Genomic DNA, 12,461 nt, shown 5'->3' with positions numbered 1-12,461 from the left:
ATGAAACAATAAGTACTTATGTAAAAAAAGGGCCTATGTGAAGGGCTTTATGTTTTAGTAACTTGATGCAACACTCACAGAAGTGAGTAAGATGAGTCTTACTACAGTCTTGTTTTCTATTTGGTTTATAAGTCATGAAACTGCTAGTAGAAAAGTGGACAGAACTGAGAGTAAAATGAAAGAAACTAATATGAATGGTTAGGCTATTTACATGAAAAGCTGTATTCTTCACTAGTTTTTGAAGAAAAAAAATTCCCCTTTAGTATTTGAGAAAATACAGATTAGATTTCTATGACCATTAAAAAGCAAAACGAATTTAAAATGTTTGGTATAACTATTCATTTGCATAACTGTTAAATTAATTTTTTTAACCCCAAAACTTCTAACACGAAAATAGAGCAGCTACCAACCGCACAGTTTACTGAAATAGATAACCAATTCCGACTCTCTCGAATCGTTAAACAGGGGAAAAGTGCACGCTGCTTCTATACGGTAGTCCGTAAATCTTCGTGACATCCAACAGTGTTCTTTGGACACCTTGCGCTATCTCACTCGCTCGATCGTAACGATGTCGCCTGTTTCCCCGAGCATTAACCAGTCGACATGAGTCAATTGTCACTATCGTTCCGTTTCTTCTCTTTTTTTTTTTTTTTCCTGAAGTTTGCTGTTGTTATCTATGATAATGGAGTCATGTTTATGGATGGTGGGCGAATCACGGAAACGTCTCCGTGTGATTTGATGGTTCGCGCGTGTACATATACACAGAGGTCAAAGTTAATGCATCGTGAGAAAAGCTAACTGCTTAACTTCCGTCTTTGAAGTAACGACGGAAATAATAAGATAGGGCTGATATTCAAAAGAACTGTGCTTTCCACTTCGTTTTTCGTTCATTCCTAGGGCATTAAAAAGAGTTGTTTCTACTCAACTAGTCACGACAAAAGATGTCTAAAAGGTGTCAGCTGAAAAACCCGGACGGTTTTAAATCAAACCTTGACTCGTTTTTAATTCAGCAGAACTGCGTGCGTGTTAAAATGTTGATACGGTCCGTCTCTTGCCTACCGCTATACACAATTGTTAAAATAAACTTCAAAAGATAAGAAGTCTGTTGTAATACTGTAAAAGAAGTGATCCTTGACAGCGGAGAATTTCTGTGAACGTCGATTCTTGGAAGGAGGGAGGGAATCGAAGCATATTTCAGAAACATTGTGAAAGAGCACAATTAAATTACATTAACTGCGTGTGGTATCTGCGTAAAAATTTCGTAATACATCCAATATGTAAGTGTACAAACAATTCCTGGTATCTCAGAACATCCAACAGTACAATATGTAAAGAAAATTTCATATTTTCAAAGTGTGTTTATGCATGGTTGCTTTAGATAAATAGTAACACAATACAAGATATCTTTAAACTCATATTTGGTTGAGTTTTATTTGTAGTTCATTCAAAATCAAGAACTGTTGCTTACATTAGCAAGCAATTAATGAAGGAAGTTTAAGATTTAAATATGAATTGTACTTTAGAAATTCAACTATTACTATTTTAGTCAATTCAAGATTGAGATTTTAATGATGCATGTATAGCTTGGATAATTTCGCAATTTATCTTATCATTTCGATTGATTCTCTAAAGGGAAATTAATGTTAATTCTGAATGAGATCAGATAAATGATTTTCAATTGAAAGCTCTTATAAGATGATGTTTCTGGCGTTTTGAAAACAGATTCAAAGGATGACAATTGTTCTACTGACTGGCATGTAGACATTGTTCCAAAAAAATAATCTGGTCTTTCTAAGAAGAGTATTGCTCTTCATATACAAAAATAACTAAGTTTTTATCTAAACTGCAAGTAATGTGCTGTTCCTAAATGTCAAGAAGTTTAACTTTGCATTGTTGTAGTTGACAATTTGCTGAGTAAGCGTATCCATCTCCAATCAACAGGCTGCGAGTTCGAATTCCTCCCACCGTGGTATATAGACTGGTGGTTGTCTAAGTAGGAAATCATTGTCTCGTTTAAATGGAAGATGAAGTGGCTTGAAAACAAAATTCGATGTTTGGTCTCTAAAACAGGGTTTATGGACTATGTAAAAATAAAAAAAGATCTATGTAAAGATCTTAGGCTTTTCGAAATCAGGACTAGCATTTTCATGGAGCACATTACATCAGTGTATTAGGTTTGTTGAAAACTATTTTAATGTCCGACCAGTGAAGTTTATACCTAAAAAAAAATTACATTATGAATGTTTAATAAAACGCTGGAGAAATTTGGAAAGTCATTTTCAAGTTACCCGGATGAAGAATGCTTCATGCACATGACTCGATCGAATCACAATGCACTCCTTCTCAGAAGGAATTGTTTGGGAGAAGAAATTTTCGATTGCAAATCGAAGACCATATTTGGTCTTCGATTTGGCCCTAAGAACATGCGTATAATTTCCGCTTTTGGAATAGTATTACTCCATATCAACCAAAACAGCTTTTTCAATATAATTCTTAAAAAAAAAAAAAAAAACTTGCAATCATAAAACTTGTCCCGAAAAATGACATCACATCATCATCCTAGGGATGTATTGCAAAATCAGAGCACGAAATAATCCTAGAATATTTCAGTATTTAATTTCGTTGAAATATTTCTTGGTATGGATTCATTGTCTCGTATGGAACGGAAAAAAAATGCAAGCTTGACTAACCATACCATAAATCGGAAACGAACTAAGATAATTTATAGATTACAGATCAAAGATGGCAAATGAAAGGTCAACCTATAAATCAAGACGGACTGACTGGTATAATCCCACCGAACTTGGTCCTTTTTCATCTATTATTAAATGATCTCTGCCTTGTTCTAATAGAAGCTACTATGTGCATGTTTTGTACTGCAACAAAATATAAATGGGTGCATTAGGCATTTATGCAATGAATCTTTACTGCATGAAGGAGTGCTAGAATAAACCCGCTTCCTAGTTTTCAGACCCGCACTGTGTAGGTAGTGTCTCACAAAAGGCAGGTGAAAACAGTTACCGTTTAAATCCTTTCGTAATCATCCACATTACAATTGAATCCACGGCCTGTAAGATAGAAGCGATCATGTCGGACAACGAGGTGCATGATCATAATTTACGTTTCTTCGAACAGGAACTATCGTCAAAAAAGGTAAAAAGCAAGTAGTATAATTAGGAGTGAAACAAGAACTGAATAGACAAAATTAAAATTAGCATTTTTCACCCATGCTAATGAATCCTTTTGAGGTTCAATTGCATTTAAAAAAAAAAAGTTATGTAGTTATTGCCTTAAAATTCGAACTTTAACGTCCTTGCAAATATACGGATAAAACGAAATTCCACTTTGACAATTGAAACAGAAATCAAATTTTTTTCACATTGCAGGTTAAAGAAAAGTTGGTAGGAAGCTAATTAGTGGGAAAATAGTTTAGTTCGGAAAGTTCTAGTAACTTTTGCACACAGGAGCTCTTTTCAAAGAGCCTAAGCAGTTTTTTTTTTTGTGTTCCAAAAGAGAACTTTCCAACCAAACAAGAAATCTTAGGTGACGTGTTTGGTCAATACTTTCGGATATTTTTCAAAATGTTGTTTGCTAACTTTTAAACTGGATAAAGACAGCTGCGGTGAATAGATCTTAAGGCACGTAACTCCATGAAACTTCGTTTTCCTTCAAGTGGAAGACAGCAGAGAGGGTCACCCAAGGAGGAGGGGGAAAAATAGATACTGGACAGCAACATATTATAGGATTGCTTCACATGAGGTAAAGTTGTTGTACGTGATCGAGGACTCAAAGCACAACGTTATGGAAGCCGTTTAACGAGGTGTCACAGTATCATATCACCCCAAAAGGGGAGGGGGGAGAATTACTGAACACAAAAAGTAGTCTATCCCGGAAACATCGTCATGACTATACACATTTAAAAAAGTGTATTCGTCTATTAGAAATATAAAACCATAAAATAATTAAGGTGATTGCCCCTGAATTAATTTCATTTATCAAGTTAGTGAAAAAAAAAATTAAATCGTATGAAATGTGGTCATCTTTCGCTGTGAAAGGCAGTGGGCTTACAGAGACAAAGGTTGTTCTTTGTACAAACGTTGGTCCAATTATATAGAAGAATTTAGAATTTCTGCTTTTGACGAAGCACTGCCAGGAATTATATACGACACTTCTATGCCAGATCCATTCCAGAAATTTGATTAATCGTCCTGAAAATTTACGGTCACTTTTTCTTTATTGTACTTTAAAAACGAATTAATGACAAATCATACTTGCTGGTTATTTAGTAATTTTTCCGATGTCTCCACTCCCATAGTACTCTAACCCATTCAAACGTAATACTTGAACTGACGCTGCCAAGTTATAGAAGCATTTTAGTTTCTACGGTAACGAAATTCGCCTAAATGGTGATAAATATTTGTAGATACAGGAATTTAATGTTTGTATTTTTAAGGATTGTAACTAGACTGGGAAAAAAAGGCAATATTAACAAGAATTTACATTTGCGGTTTTAGTGCGTCAACACTCAAAATATCACATTCGAAGTTAGTGACGTTACTTTTGCTATTGTATAAGGGTGGGGGGACTTGGGCACACGCAAAATGTTTTTCATTCGCAGGCAAAATTTTAGGAAATATCGAGTAAAAAGTGTTGCATACGAATCTATTAGTGAAGTAGATAGATCATATGGCAGTGCACTTCCATTTCTTTCTGACAATCCTATCCACAAACAAGGGATAATCTATTATATACTAGTATCGCATTAAGTCTATCATACTTGACTAATTGTTTATCCTTTACCCAAGCGTAAGCAAACAAAAGTTGCGCACGAGGCTCTTCACCTCGTATTAGTTGCCTCAGCATCCCATAATACTAAGCACAATCCTTTTCAGGTTTCTCACGCAAACTGTTTGCTTCCGCTTGGATTAAAAGATTAAAACAAGAATAAAATTTCTTGTTGAATCTAAATAAGCATATTTGATCCAAGTCCTTACACATTTATAATAAGCACGTTAAGACATGTAAAGCATCTATTGCAAGCTGATATGATCGGTATTCAAAAATACTGATTAATTCAGAGTTCTTCCCCAGGAATCATTCGATATCGCCGAGTTGTTTAAATGATTTCAGCATTGATAAGTAAAAGAAACATTAAAATAAAACATTTGCCCATTTATTTTAAAAAATAATGGCGATCGCGCTTTGGTTAGCTTACTACAGTTATATAACTTAAACCTGCTTTGTTTCAACACCCTCTTTCCATTGTTTTACCGTGGAACACAAAAACTGACTGGCTTTGAAAATTATACAGTATTATCCATGTAAATACAGTATTTTGAGCTTTGTAATGACTACTGAAATTTAATACATTTCCACAGAAAACCGAGAAGCAAACATTTAACTGCGGACCAATTACATTCGAAGAAGCTATTTCATACACGAAGTCAGTTTCAAAAACACAGTAAGCGACTAAATCAAATTAAAAAAAAAATTATACCGAAATACTGTAACATTCTTGTTAGTGTAAGAAGGTTCAAAGTAATTCTATTACTAAGGCTAATAATTGGAGCGGCAAAATCCAATTATTTGCTGCTCCAAGACAAGCTAACTTGGCCACGGTGATTATTTTAAATTCTTATTCCAAAAACTCAAACAGTAACATTTCTTGAAGACACGGAACTAAGTCTAGCACGTCCTTGAATAGTAGAGCGCTAAGCTTTTATCTGCTGCTAAACTTAAGTGGAGATTTTGAAAAAACAAACTAAAATATAAAGAGCCAACAGGCTTCATTTCGGCGATATAAACACTATTTAAATTAAGGGGATATTAAATCCCACATTGTTTTAAAACCGAATAAGAAACTCAAAGATTGGAATCAAAGTTTCATGCCGAATATAGTATAAAAAGTCGTTCTAGGACTACTTGCATTCAGCTCACGCTAGTATTCGCCAATACTTTTATAGTTTTTTATACTATATTCGGCATGAAACTCTGCGATTCCAATCTTGGAGTTTCTTATTCGGTTTTAAAATAATGCGGGATCTAATATCCCCTTAATTTAATTAACAAAAACTAAGTTTACTTTAGTAACAAGTTAGTAAAACTTGATACTAAAAGGGAACAAACAAATTCACGTTAAGCTCAGACAGCTAACTGTTCGTAACTTGTGGGAATAAATTAATGCTCGGAAGGATTGCGGAGACCTTATAAAACAGTTTCTAAATCGTACTATGAAATTCTGAGCAAAATAAAATTGATTGTAAGATTACTCGCTGTGGAGTAGTAGAACTAGATTGAATTTCCTTGCTGTTCCATCACATTTGAATAACAGCCTTTTATATATTTTATTTTATTTTATTTATTTATTTATTTATTTTTTAACAAGTTCTGAGCGCTTCCAATTAACACCATTGCTTCACTGTACTAATGATCTGGAAAAGCAAGCAATTACTACAAATACATTGAAGTAACGAATTATATTATACGATAGAAGCTTATTTTCCCAGATACTGAGGGAAATTTGGCTATAAAATTACACTGTTCACATTCTTTACTACGAATATTATTATTATTAGTTGTCACCTCCAGGAGTCCAAAGACTCATCGAGGGAGGGCATCTGCTCTACAGCTCTCCTTCCACCACTCACAATCCACCAACTGACCGCAACTACACCAACGCCATCTACCGCCGACCACCACTAGTATTTCCACAGACAATCACAAACATCAATGCCCACGGCAGGATTCCAACCCGCAGCCTATTATGCATTTCAGTTCGTATCATGTAAAACAGCATACGCTTGGTCCCTCATTGTTCTGCTCATGCCAAGTTTTCTGCGATGAATTGATGTAGATATAACTACCAATTTTTCTTCTTGCTCTAGCCCTCAATGTGAATTTTTGATCTGATATAGAAACCAAAAGATGTCCGAGTATGGAGGAGTTCTGTTGAGTCCTATTTCAAAAGGGCAAAGAATACTCTCCGCTGTCTACTACTAAGGTGTTGGGATCTGGCGTATGCATGTTCCTGCAATTCATGTTAAGTAGATTGTTTTTTTTTTTTTTGTTTTTTGGAAGGAAGGGGGGAGATTATAATGAACTATCCCTAGCTAAATCTTTAATCACATTTGGCCATTAAACCGGAGGGGGGGGGGTCAGACAATGCTCAAATCATCTGAATATTGGGATGGGGAAAATTATGTAATAACGTTACTGAATTACCCCCGGGGATATTAGGGAAGAAACCAACATATGAAAATGTTTTATTAATTGCGGGACGGCCAGTAATCTAGATAAATATTGGAACCGATTGCATGTTGTCGATCAGTGACTAGTAGAAGAGGTGAAGCATCAGACTTGTGCACCTCACGACTTCCTACATCACGGACTCGCCAAACTTAACCGAAAAATTCGTGTATCTCGAAGCACCAAGATGGAAATCAAATATTCCTTTTGAAATAGAGGGTTAGGGTTGTTTGGAATTACGGCAAAAGCTATTAAGGCTCTGAGACCAGTATAGTATGCTATTGCTGGTGTTCTTGCCAGTTTGCCTATTTTGAGGGATGAAAATCCTCCACTTATGAGGAAGTCTTCAGTTGAAAAGACCTTATAAAACACTTTTCACATCCCCCAGAAACTAAAATGTAACGGTAGGTATTACGAAGACTATATTTTGGCACTAAGCTGCTTACATATTGATTACATTAAACGGCTCACTGCTCGAAATAATAAAATATTGGAAACTTTAAGTAACGCAATCAGGGATAACAATTTTATTATCAATTCGAAAATCTAAATATTATTTCATAATTTTAGACTGCGCACCTGATGCAAGTAAAACAGAACAAATAGCCATTATTATTCGCTTTGTTTCCTGTGACAATGGAATTGTCAAGATCAAGGAAAACTTTAGGTTTTGCAGATATCAGATTCCAAAGGACATGGTTTATGTGGAACAATAATGGAACAACTGGGAAAAATGGAACATTCCCATTGAAGACATGCGAGGTCAAGCGTATGACAATGGGGCAAATATGGAAGGGAAAAAATATGGGCTCCAAAATTTGCTTTTGAACAAAAATCATCCAGCTCGTACTCTAAATTTAATCATTAGCGATGCAGCCAAAGTGAATGTAGATATACAATTTCGTTCCATTCTCTTACAAACGTTGGGCAATCCTTTTAAAGTTCGTAAAAAATTTAGCATTTAAACATCCATCCACCAGAAACGCGATTGGAAAGTAAAATTAATGCAATCCGTCCTCTACGATGTCAGTTAGGAGAAATTTACGATGCACCTTTTTTGAAATTATAAATAATGAAGATTTTAATAAAGAAACTCAGCATGAAGCACAAACATTATGTGCTAAAATAAAGGACTACAAATTTATTTACTCTTATAACTTAGCATGATTTACTTAACAGAATAAACCCTGAGAGTAAAATACTTCCAGACAAAAATATGAACATTAACACTTGCTTTAAAATCTATCGAAAACTTAAAAAATATTCTTAAGAGTATCGATCAGATATAAATTTTAAAGAAGTTCTAAAAACGGCAGAAGAACTGAGTGAAGAGGTGGATGGAGAACAAGAATTTAAAACTAGTAGGGAAGTTCGACGACGATAGAACACACGACAATTTGACTACGAGCATCGTGACGAAACGCCACAATCGCCAGGAGATAAATTTAGAGTGAATGTGTTCGTTAATAGAACGTTTTGAACAACTAAAAACATGATAATTTCAATTTCTTATATAGATTACTACAAATTAATAACGAAGATTTACGAAAAAATTGACGAATTAGAGATTCTCTTGAAGGACGGCGACAAAAAAAAAGACGTAAATGCAATAGAACTGACGAGTTATGTGCTTTCCGGGATATTTTTCGGAAGGATAATTTAATTCAAACCCTTTCTCTTCAATTGCTTTAAGAATATTATTAACCTTACCTGTTAATGTAACGAGCGGTGAACGCTCCTTTTCCAAGCTGAAATTCCTTATAACTTAAGAACAAGTATGTCACAAAAAAGCTTGTTAGTTTTGGCGTTAATTATCTATTGAAAATGATATATGTGCGGAATAAGACGTTAAAACCATTATTTCTAATTTTGTGAATATGAAATCAAAAACCCTAAAATTTTAATAATAAAAAGGAAAGTTATGTAATTTATTTTCTGTAAAGATGTTATTTTTTGAATACTTATATTAAATGGTCTAATTATTTCTGAATTTTTATTTTCTCATCTATCTCGAGTTTATTTTATTTTCCTAAAAGATAGTTCCACTTATAAAAATTAAAATTTTTTTTTTTACAAGTTACTAAGAATTTAGTAACTTCTAAAATGCAAGAATTTTTTAAATTTTAGTTAAAAAAAATTTTAACTTTAATTAAAATTCATTTTAATTTTGTTGGCGATTCGGGTCAGTGAGAAGGCTATAATCCCTGTATCATTATATTCAACGATTAAAGTGAAGTGGCTTTATCAAAATTTACTTTAACTTTCGAGAATTTTTTTAATGATTATTCTGCCTAGTCAACACCCCCGGTTCGTTACATTTAGCGAACCAACGTGTGGTTGTTCTGCAAAATTTATTTAAGAAATTTCAAATAATTTAAATTTTTATTATCGTAAAAGAACCGCACACGCCCGGATCGTTACAGGGGCGCTTAAATAGAAATTGCATGCAGGTGGCAATGACCCTAGCGCCGGTTCTGGAAATAAATAAAAATCAACAAAATCCCCCTGTATTGCCAGCGTACAATAAGTTTAGCTTTACATGGGCGTTTCAATTCAATATTATTGAATCATCAACATCAGTAGTTCTGACGCCACGTCAGCACGAAACCACAAATTGGTTTATTGCGAAAATCACAGTTAATTGGGTATTAAGAAATTATGCGATTAATGGAAAAGATCCAAAATGACAAATTATACACGATGCATTTGAAATACGAAAACTCAGTTCAAGAACTTAAGTCTCCTTGGAAAGTACTGAATGGTTCAAATGAAGTAGTTTTATCAGAGAGGATTGCCACCGGGGCAGGTAACTCGAGACATTTTTTCATTGCTAAACTGACTGAATAAGACCAGACTCTGGAAATATATATAATTAAGACAGGACTATTTGATTTTAAAAAAATTAGTCCTTGCCCTGGAGTGTAAACAGTTAACACGCTTTTCGCGACGTAAAAACGAGTTTTGTAATTGTTGTATTTCGTATGAAATTGCTTGAACTAACGCAAGTAGAACGTATTTAACTGTAGACAAGTGCATTAAGACTGCATAAATAAAATAAAGACAGAACCGAAACAAAAGTTTTTTTTTTTTTTTTTTTTTTTTTTTAATGATTGCATGGCGAATGCCTATCTGGCAAGGAAAAAAAATGATAAACCAGTTGCCAAGAAACTACGCTACATTGCAGGAGTTTCCTCGGAATAGAGTTGCGCAATAGGTATCTTAAATATAATCGTTTCCTTGTGGAGTGCAAAATTCAATTTTCAGTTGTGACAGTAACATCCCTGCGCTACCGAGGTAAGTCGATTTTATTTTCCAAACATGATATCTTATGAGATGCTGCTGCAGACCGAACGACGAAGTCGGTTCCTTCTGCAAATAAGGAGATAGTTGATAAATTACTGATCTAGTCTGTTATCGCATTCGTTGGTTTTGCTTTGCCTTTATTCATTCTACCCTCAAAAGCGATTTTTTAAAAAATTAAATCTTTTCTTTTCCTCCTTTAGCATAAGAAGGAATTAGGTGAAACTTTGTATTAACTGCTATCACTTTGCAAGAATGCATTTTTAGACAATCCTACAAAAATCTGATAACTTCCATAATGATAGATGGCCATTTCGGTTCGATTCTAGTCACCTAAATGAATTTTAGGTTCGCATACCCCCCCCCTACTAATTCGGCAGTTTGGTCCTTTAATTTTAGCAATCGAGATACAACACTTTAGTAGAATAGTAAAGTAATTGTTACCTGTCTAAACTTTTAAACACGATTTTGTTTGCGCACATTAAGTTAATTTAAAAAAAAAAAAAAAGCAGCCTACGTCTCAGACATTAAGTTAAGGTATTAATACGAAATTCTAAGCAAGCATTTTTATGTGCTGCTGATCGACTGGATTTCTGAACAGCAAACTTAACTCATTCCTAGTAAAGAGGATGAAAAAAAGTTAACTCAACCTACTTGTTCCACAAATAAATTCAAATGAGTTTATTTACAGGAAGTCGAAGTGCCGATGTTTCTGAAGAGGTCGGAATCGATCTTAATTACCGAACAAGCATTAGTGACGATTTCAGCGTTCAACTAAGCACATAAGTGGACGCCGAAATCGTCAATAAATTAATGCTTTCTTTTTTTAATAAAAAAGAAGCTAAAATTTAACTCGTCTCCTCTGCAGCAGTCACTTATAAAAATTCATCTGTACTTTTCCCAACTATGATGCACATTTCCAGTACACTAGAAAGAAATCCAGTTTCACTCTAAGCATTTTTTTAAACTAAACATTAAAGCAGTTTCTTTAAATCAAACTACTAACGGTATTTTGTGGCGTTCGGCACCGTAGCCCACCGCAGGCTGAAATACCGAAACAGGAACTGCGATGCTCGTGTAGCTTTTACGAGAGAGAGAGAATACGAAAATGAAACTGGATGAGTGGCAGTAAAAACCGACGAGCCTAACCTACAAAGTGGAAATGAGTAGGTCTCATGGTTGAGGTAGAGGGCCTGTGCCAGTAGAAACTCCAATAAAGCGACGTAGCAAATCCTTCGTTAGAGGGGTTAAACAAATTTAAGAGTAAGCCGCTGAAGCGAATTGATTTCAAGGAGCACAAAAGTACAGAAAAATGTGTCAAGTAATTTAAGCTATGCATATTCAAAACAGAATATGAACATTAATTCCAATTTTCGGAAGATTACCTACGCATGCACTAATCGGTAAATGGAGATTTAATATTCAAGAATTGCAATTAACCAAGTACTACTAAGTTTCATGGTTCACTTGTCAGTGCATTTATAAAATAATTTCCGATGTTTCATGTGAACGGAATACTTTCACAATGAAAGTTGTCATTTGTTTCAACATTGAGGTAATTGGAACGTTAACCCGCATCTCATTGTTAAATACTAGTGTGACATGCGCACTTCATCTAAGTTTAGATATGCTTATCGATAAGCGGCTTAATTTTGTCTATTGGTGCAACTTTACGCAAGAATAAGGAAACGCAATTGGTCCTTGAAGGAGAAATTGATTCGTGACGATGGATTTTTAATTAATTTTATTCCTACAGTAGAATGTCCTTAAGTATGTTAAGTAGTTAAATTTCCGGTAATTTAGTGCTATTCCCGTACTTCAAGCATCAAGAGTCAGGTTTACATGTGTAAAAGTTCACGAATGTCATCAGAAAGTCGCTATATTCTGTACTGCACATAAGATTTTTTTTTTTCACT

Source organism: Typopeltis vanoorti, chromosome 7 (assembly GCF_054136105.1).
Source record: "Typopeltis vanoorti isolate ZY-2024b chromosome 7, IOZ_Tvanoo_1.0, whole genome shotgun sequence".
Taxonomy (NCBI): Eukaryota; Metazoa; Arthropoda; class Arachnida; order Uropygi; family Thelyphonidae; genus Typopeltis; species Typopeltis vanoorti.
The sequence above is the reverse complement of the archived record's forward strand: the minus strand, read 5'-3'. Positions refer to the sequence as shown.